Here is a 9732-nt window from a genome sequence, read left to right as displayed (position 1 = left end):
CTTATGACGAAGAAAACGCAGATAAGAAACACGCAGATGGGTAAAGGAAGGAGACTGAGCCTTAAAGGCAACACGAACAAAGCGATGGAAAACTTTGCAGTCAACATCAAACCATTTATTCATAGGATAGCTATTTTGACGGTTAGTTGTGAGAGAGAGAGAGAGGGGAACGGTGGGGAATAGAAAGGAGAGCAGAATCCCATATGGCAAAGGCAAACAAATCAAACATGTTTGAGGCAGCTAGTGAGTCATCAAAACTAGTGGGTGACAAAAGATGCCTAAGGTGATAAGTAAAGAGCTCACCATCACTCTCAAGGTAATGAAAGCGAGTTAGTCAGGCAAAGCAAGGGTGGGGAAGGATGGGGTGAAACACAAATAGAAATGCTAAGAAGAGCATGATCGGCTAGCGGAAGACGCAAAATGGTGAAATTGTGAATGGAAGAAATGAAAGGAGAGGAAATGACATAGTCAACAACACTCGCACCACCACAGTGCGGCCAGCAGGTAAAGAGGTATGATCCAGGAAGGAAGGATAAACCATTCAGGATCAACAACCCAAAAGACTCACAAAGCTAGAGGAGGTGGAGACCATAAACAGAGAACGGCCCAAGAACATCCTCTGAAGTGCGCTGCAGGCCCATAGTAGTTAGATCTAACTCATAAATGCAGTTTGAATCAGAGCCACGATCATGTAAAGGGATCTGATGATCCTTGGTATGAGCATTGAAATCACCAAGAATAACAATATCTCCTAAAGCCTCAAACTGCGAAATACTCTCCTGAAAGTCAAAATAGGGATCCCCATCCTCCGAGTCATGAATAGCATAGGGAGAAGAGGTCGGAGGAAAATAACAAACAGTAATAAAAATATCTCTTTGTCTATATTTCTGCCGACCAATCCGGACCCACATAAATCTAGCAAAGGCATCAGAGTGAACAACCGACGTAACCCTAAAAATATCATCTTGAACCAAACAAGCAACACCCCCAGACCCACGGACCCCACCAGACGTCTGAACCTCATCCCTACACACTGACAACCACTGATAACCATGATAACTTGGAAGAGGATGCATAGGGCTCTCGTGAGTCTTAGTAACGGCCAAAATATTTGAAGACCCCACCACATCTTGAAAAAGACTAGGTAATGACCATAAAGAGCCATTACTATTCCAATAGTTGACAAGAAGAGAAGAAGATCTCTTCTTGTCAGACTGTTGTCGAAATCATCACGTCGATTTGGAGGTTGTCCTCTCTACCCAACCAGCAGGAGGAGAATCACGGACCACTGCCTTAAGATTTTGAATAATAGCCCATTTTCCAGCACGTCTAGCCTCTGCCACAATACCCCAAGCCTGTTTAAGTTCTACAACTTGTGCCTTAGTAAGATCTTCATCCAGAAAAATTTTTGAGGGGAGAGAGAACAACTTTCTCTTCGCTCTAAGGGCACAAAGCCTATCCAGAAAGGAGAAGAATCTGATAAAAAGGATGTCCCTCGTACCAAACCAGCATCTATCCAAGGTGATGTCTGAGATGCCAAGTTTCTTAGAGAGAAAGGCATGCCCAGCAACAGCAGGGTAAAAAGTGGGTGAAAGACCCTAAACGCGCAAGTTGAGCTCACGTGCTCACCGCACTCTCTCGTCATCAATCTTACCTTGAACAATCTTGTCTATGCTCAGTCTCAGAGTAGTAGTATCAATATTGATACAAATTGAAGCCCATGATTTCACCTTCTGTTCCTTTTTTGCAACCATTTCAGTATGTTGATCCTTGATTTTATCTAGTGCAACAAGTTGTTCTATAACTGCCTCAATATTGGATTTCAGCATTGTTGTTTTGGAGATGAAGGTATCTGCGAAATGTTTGATATTCGATTCAGTTGACTGTTTGAGATTTGTGAGTTATGCCATCAAGTTCCCAATCTAATCTCTCAATATGATGTTGTCGGCTTCTAACTTGACCACCCTGTCACAAAGCTTAAGAGAGAGTGAAGATGTGTCAACAACAATGTCCTTTAGGGCTACGTTGTCACTCTCTATTTTCTTCATGCAGTCACGTAGTTGTTGGACAGTGATTGGGTCAAGTTGGAAGTTCAAAGTGGACAAACCAAGGTTTGCCATTTTGTGTTTAAATCTACCCAAAATCAATATAGATAAAAGTTCGACATTCTGTCAAACACTTCCCGTGCAATCACGATAAGATCCAGTGGTAGAGAAAATTCCCCCACGGGTTGCAGATCGATCTAGAATGTGTGTGAAGCACCAAGATACCTTCAAGGGTTTGCGGCTATTGTGTTGTGGGTTTACTGTTGGAAAGGTGAAATAGTAGCTTGATGCCCTAGCGATCACCCAAAAGGAGGATCTCCAAATGAAGACGCGGATTAGAAAAACCAAAACTAAAGAACGGTACCTCTGCCAAACACTTCCTGTGCAATCACAATAAGATCCAAATAGCAGAGAAAATTCCCTCATGGGTTGCAGATCGATCTGGTAGTGCCCTCTTGTGTTACTCTGAAAGCTCTGGGTCTTCAGCATATGCCTGCATTCGAGTTGGTAGTGCTCTGGTGCCCTCGTGTCTTGTGCCCTCCTGCCTGTGTTCGAGCCCTGGTAGTGCCTTCATTTAGCTCACGACACCGAGAGCAGAAGGAGAAGAGCATCTGCAACATGTGGAACAAGTATTTTCTAACTTGCAAGACCATGGACTCTATGGTAACAAGGGAAAATGCTCTTTTGGAATGCAGAGTATTAAATATTTGGTCTATATTATTGATAGCAAGGGTGTTCATGTTTATCTCGAAAAGATAAAAGTAATTAAAGATTGGCCTTCTCCAAGGAATCTCACTGATTTGCATAGCTTCTTGGGGTTGGCTAACTTTTATCACAAATTTATGCTTGGGTTCTAACATTTGTCTTAGCCTCTAAATCACTCATTACGAGGAGGAATTCAAGCAAAATTCAAATGGACAAGCTTTCATCAACAAACATTTGAGGAGTTAAAACAGAGGTTATGCTCTGCACCAATTTTATCTCTTCTTGATTTACAACAGTCTTTTGAAATACAAGCTGATGCATTAGAATATGCGCTAGGAGCAGTCCTCATGCAACATGGACATCTGGTTGCCTACCATAGTGAAACATTCTCTGATACAGTACGTAGGTATCCCACCTATGATAAGGAATTATATGCATTGTTCAAGCTTGCAAACAATGGACGCATCATATTCTAGGCAAGGAAACTATCATCCATATATATAACAAACCCCTTCAATTTTTGTAAACACAAGGGAAATTGTAGAATAATAGACACCAAAGGTGGTCAGCCTATCTTCATCAATTTCATCTCAAGATTCACCATAAGAAGGGAAGCACCAATAAGGTAGCATATTGCTTAAGTAGATCCCCAATTGCATAAACAAGTATGGTGTTAGAATCATGTGGGTACCAAATGAAAAATTGGACTCAGCTATATGAACATGATAATAAATTTGTCAATGTTTATACTCAACTTTTAGAAGGTAAACAAGTGAATGATTTTTATTTGCAAGATGGAATGCTTTACCACATTGGCCAAATATGTATACCTAAGGCAGAACACGAGAAATTAATAATGGAAGCTCACTACAACAAGGTTGCAATACATTTTGGAATAGGTAAAACTACTGCTAGACTTCAAAGATATTTTTATTGGCCAAGAATGAAAAATGATGTGATTGCTTACATTCAAGCATGTACAACATGTACCATTGCAAATCATGTAAATCATAAGTATGGTTTATATCTACCACTTCCTATTCCAAAAAAGCTTTGGCATTCAATTTCTATGGATTTCATGTCTAGCCTTCCTACCACTAGACAAAGGCAAGATTGTATATATGTTGTAGTAGATAGATTTTAAAAACTGGCAATCTTGGTAGCCTATAGAAAGGCAATTTCTATAGAAGGCACCGCAAAGCTCTTCTTTGACCATTTTTGGGTTCATTTTGGTCTACCAAGCAATACTATTTCAGATAGGGATAGTCATTTTCACAGTTAATTTTGGTCTTCATTATGGGCAATAATGGACACAAAACTAACAAAGTCCACTGCATTCCATCCTTAAATAGATGGTCAAACTGACGCTGTCAATCGCATGATCATTCAAATATTGTGTATGTATCACTCAAAACATCCTCGTACATGGGGAAAGTCTTCCCTACATACAACATAGCTACAACAGGTCAATTCACAGTTCAATTGGCTATGGCCCCTTTGAATTTTTTCTTAGACATCAATCATTGGCACCAATAAACATTTCTATTCCAACTATATAGCCTAATTTGACACCATACTTGGATAAGGAGAAGGAAAAAGCAATGAAGTTCATTAACAGAACTCAACATTTTGCAACAATAGGTTCATGAAATTTTGGAGCAAATCAATAAGAAGTATAAACAAAGGCATGATGAACATCAGACTCCTCATAATTATTAGGTTCAAGATAAGGTATGGTTGCATTTTCAAAAGGAGAGATTGCCAGGACCTCACCAAAAGCTTTGTCCCCTTCATTATGGTCCATACCAGATTATCAAACAAGTTGGTGAAAATGTATTTGAACTTTATTTGCCACCATTCTTGAGTATTCACCTAGTCTTCAATGTTGAACTTTTGAAGCCTTACTTTCCTCCATTACTAGACATTACAGATGTTGCTTAGGAGATCAATCATACATAATTAAATCCAAAAGTGACTAATCCACTCCAAACTATTCAAGTTGTGGATGAATTTATGAAGAACTTGACTATTTACCTATATCATGTGGTGCAAGCAAGTCCGTTTTCTCATCAAGGGAAGTGGCTTACATGTGAACAAATTCATATTCATTTTCCACATCTACTACAGAGTGTGGATGCCATGGGGCCCATTGCCTCTCAAGGGAGGAGGAATAATCAAAACATGGTCCATGATGATTTAGATGAAGCTTGCAAAAGCAAAAATGGGAAAATATCAAAATCCAAATTTTTGGTATTTTCTATGTTCTAATAATTGGCATTTTTGGAGATCTTTGGGGTGTTTCTAGGTCATAAAAGCTTCCAACATACATGATTGTTGAAAATGGGAGATAGATAATTTGATTATATTTCCAACAATGTAAGCAACGTACATTTTTTAGCTATATGCTGAAATTTATGACTTCTACACGTAGACATAAAAATCAAAACAATTTTTAATAGTTTTCGTAGTTTTGATAATTTTATTTGGTAATAAACATTATGTGGACTGTCCATTTCTTTTCGAAGGGATGTTGGTCACACACACACACACACACACACACACACACCTCTACATTATTTCCCTTCCTCAACCATTCTCTTTTATTTCTTTATTTACAAGCCCTCTTAGATTATTTTCTTTCTTTTTCCCCTTTTTAATCTTTCTCCCCTTTTTTTAAATTTTACCTTTTCATGTCTATTTCTTTCATTCATCCACTTGTTTTCATTTCCCTACATTTTGAACCAAGGTTACCCGAAGTTTTTGGGGCAAGGGATGTAGACTACTTTGCCAAGACAATGATTTTTCAAACCTCTTCCTCTCCCCCCGCCCCCCTTCCCGCCCCGCCTCCCCCCTCCAACTCTCTTTCATTTAGTTATTTAAAATTCCTCCAGATCACTATTTCTCTTTTTTCCTTTTACAGTCTTTCTCCCTTACTTTATTTTTACCTTTTCATGTCTATTCCTTTCATTCATCCACTTGTCTTCATTTTCTCTGTATTTATAACAAAGGTTACCCATGGGGCATATAAACACTTTTTTAAGACACTACTTTTCCAAGTCAAACTTGGGGATTGCTAGGGTACATCTATATAGAAACGGGGAAAATTAAAATGTATTGAGAAGTTTTAAATGTTCATATGAAAGCATGGATAAAGCATGCACATATACATTATAAAATGTTATCATATAAGGACTAATACAATTTTAATGCCAAATCTATGTTAAATTGAGAGGCAAAGTCAATTTCCTTAAAGATTTTGTTGCCAGTAAGTCTATTTGGTTTGTAGAACCATAGAAATCGAGATTTCTACAAATCTCAATTTAGCCAAATCAAGGTTTTGCAAATCTTCATTTCTATTTTTGGGATTCTACTTGAACTGTTTGTTTTACTCCCAAGATGAGTGGGAAGACACATTTTTATGCATAAGCTTGGAGTTGCAAGCAAGCTCCAAAAAGTAGTCCAACCTATTATTTTTACACTCCTCGAAAAACATAACCAGGTTTTGATTTTCAATTTCTACTTGAGAGTAGGAAGTCAGAAAACCTAGTTTTGAGACAAAATTAGAATTCTCCTATTCTAATTCCATTTTGCCAATTTTGGAAAAAATGCAAAAAAAATTCAAATCCAAATTTTGAAAAAACAATTCTGAAAAAGCCAATTCCTATCATCTTCCACAAACCAAATGGAAGAGAAATTCCTCAGTACAATTATCTCTATAATTTTTTTGTAGAAGCCATCCTCTAGTAACTTTCATTTTTACTATCTCTTTCTCCATCTTTCTACCTCTTTAATTAATTCTTAATTTTTTCTTTCTTTTATTCCTTTTTGTGCCTTTTTTCTTTCTCATTTTCTCTTTCATCTATCTTTCACTCTTTGTTGCGCATCTTCTTTCTTTTAGTTCATTATGACTTTTCTCTTCTTGTTTCCTTTATCTCCATTTCTTTTGGTATTTTAGTTAATTCGTTGATAAAAGAGAAAGTCCAAGTATTGATTTGTTGTTGGCATTTCCAAGGGTATATGAACTATAATGTGTACTCCAAGTGCAAAAATTTTCACCTCCTCATTTGTTAATCTACGATTGTGTTCTACATTTATATGGTGATTATAAGTTTGCAATAAATTTGATATAAACAAAGATTACCTCCTACATATGTGTACATGGATGTATGTATACAGATATACATGTATACATGTGTGCAAATGCACAGACCCACACCCACCCCCACACACACTTTGATCTCTACAGAAACTCTATATATCTTCTTGTGATTTCACATCTTGTGTGTGTGTGTGTGTGTGTGTGTGTGTGTGTGTGTGTGTGTGTGTGTGTGTGTGTGTGTGTGTGTGTGTGTGTGTGTGTGTGTGTGCGCGCGCGCGTGCGTGCGTGCGGGTGTGGTGCGTGCGTGTGTGCGTGTGTTTCAATTATTATGGACTGCATTCTAGTCATTCTTGTACACTTGATTTTGAACAAACATAATTTATATAAAAACATGTCATAAGAACAATATGAGGATCTCTCGTTATTTATTTAGTTTATATAAAGACAGCATACAAATTCACAATTATTTATCTCTTACACCTTCCATTATACAGCATGACTTTCCATGTCTATTTCTTTCATTCATCCACTTGTTTTAATTTTCTCTAATTTTTTATCTCTTTCTTTCTCTTTATATACCTCTTAATATTTCTTTTACTTCTTTTTTATTACCTATTTTCCTTCTTTTTATTTTTTCACTTCATCATGAACTTTCACTTGTTATTTCCTTCATCTCCATTTCTTTCCCTCTTTTAGTTATACTTCATTGAAAATAAAGTGAGTGTTATCAATTTGATTGGTGTTTCCTTGGGTATATGAAGTGTTGTGTTTATGTTGTACAATTGTGCAATTATTTTTTACCTCTGTGTTCATTTATCTATATTTATAGTCTAGATTCATGATAATGATAAGTTTGAAGTACACCCACACATACACATAAAATCTTTGATGTCCATGCATAAAATCCATTATATCCTTTTATAATTTTCATCTAATGTAAGTTTGAATTATTATGGAGTACATTCTAGTCATTCCTCCACACTTTGTACTAACAAACAAAATTCATAAAACCACAAAGGTTAGAAGAACAATATGATTATCTCTCATGATTTTTATTTAGTTTATATTGAAACAATATAAAAATTTCTAATGATCTATCTCTTATACCTTTCACTATTACAAATCATACATATTGGAGAGGTTGAGCAAAATCTTTCAAATATTATAAGTTCCATCACAAACAAATAGAAGACACCTAAAAATAAAATATTCCAGTAAAATAATTATATAATACTTTGATATATGACATTTTTGTTTATTTTTCCTACAATAAATCTAGGAGAAAAAAATATGATACTTCAATGTATGACATTTTGATTTAGACTTTTCCTATTAAATTTAAAATACTTGTTTATACAATATACAACATTAAAAAAGACTTATTATTATTTTATTTTATTACTAATAAATTCAATTTTTATCTTTAAAAAAATTCTCAAATATAAAATGAAATGTCTTTATCATTTATTTTATTTATAAATTGTGTGCTTCTTTGAATGATTCTTTTTTCATAAAATATTTTTAGGGCTTGTCTTTTTATGAATTGTCATGGAGCCTTAAAGATTCTATTTCTAACAATATATTTAAGAAAATTGTAAACTACAACATACCAACTAATTTTTCCAAAACTAATTAATCTATCAAGAATGATAGAAGAGAAGTTAGACTAAATATACTTAATACTCTCCAATTATATAATTTCAACATTCTATATTTAAAAATAAATAAAAATCCTAAACTATTGTTTAAGTTAAAAGATTTTTAAGAAGACTATCATAAATCAAATCCTAAATATGCCATTGATAATTTTAAAAATAAAAGTACTCTCTAACTATATAATTTTAACATTCTAAGATTTTTTTAAGATTTTTAAGAAGACCATCCGAAATCAAATCCTAACAAGAGCTGTGTTACAGCAAGAGTCCAACCTAATAGTAAAAAAATAAATATTGTTTGAATAGATTGAACAAACATTGGCATAAGTAAATGATTGTAAATAATTATAAGAAAAAAATTAAAATAAAGTAATATAAACTAATAATTATTAAAGAGTAAATCAAGTAAATTAATTTTATAAGTTTTAAAATAAAATTTAATTCTTTTATAATATAAGAACATAGAATAATGAAATAGAAAATTAGAGAAAATTAGAGGAAAGTGTTGTTTGAACATATATTTTTTATTTTAAATCAATAGGTACAATATTATTTTAAATCAATTGACTTAAATAATTTCATTTATATGATGACTTCAAATTTTCTTCATAATTTATGAATTTATTCTAGCGTATTTACTATCAATCTATTTAAATAATATGTATTTCATTACTATCTCCTAAAATAAAAAATTACTCAAACTTTTTTTTCAATATAAACATTAAATGGGTAAATATTGTGGTGCTTATCTCTAAATGCAATTCTATTATTGACCCTAACCTAACGTAATAGTAAATCTAATCTTAATTGAATTCCCATACTAAACTCTAACTTTACTTGTAAAACTAATTTGAATGCTAAACTTAAATCTCATTTTAAAATTATAATAATGAAGGAGATTAGAGATTATATATATATATATATATATATTTCAAAAAAATTATTATATAAAATAAAGTGTATAATAAAATTTAATAACATTTATAAAATTTAATTAACTTCTATAATAAATTTTATAATTTAATTCTTAGTCCTTTCCTTTCTCCATACTACTAGTTATATATATTATATAGCATATAATATATAAAGAGAAAGTCTAGAGATATGGAGACTTAAATTTACTTTTAAAAAAAACTTTTAGTTGATTAGACAATTTTTTTCTAATTTTCAGAATGAAAAATTAATTAAACCCCTAGCAAAAATAGGGTCAACCAATAAGAAAAAAGAA

This window comes from Cupressus sempervirens, chromosome 6 (assembly GCF_028749045.1).
Source record: "Cupressus sempervirens isolate cs-2001-9-10 chromosome 6, ASM2874904v1, whole genome shotgun sequence".
In the NCBI taxonomy this organism is placed as follows: Eukaryota; Viridiplantae; Streptophyta; class Pinopsida; order Cupressales; family Cupressaceae; genus Cupressus; species Cupressus sempervirens.
The sequence above is the reverse complement of the archived record's forward strand: the minus strand, read 5'-3'. Positions refer to the sequence as shown.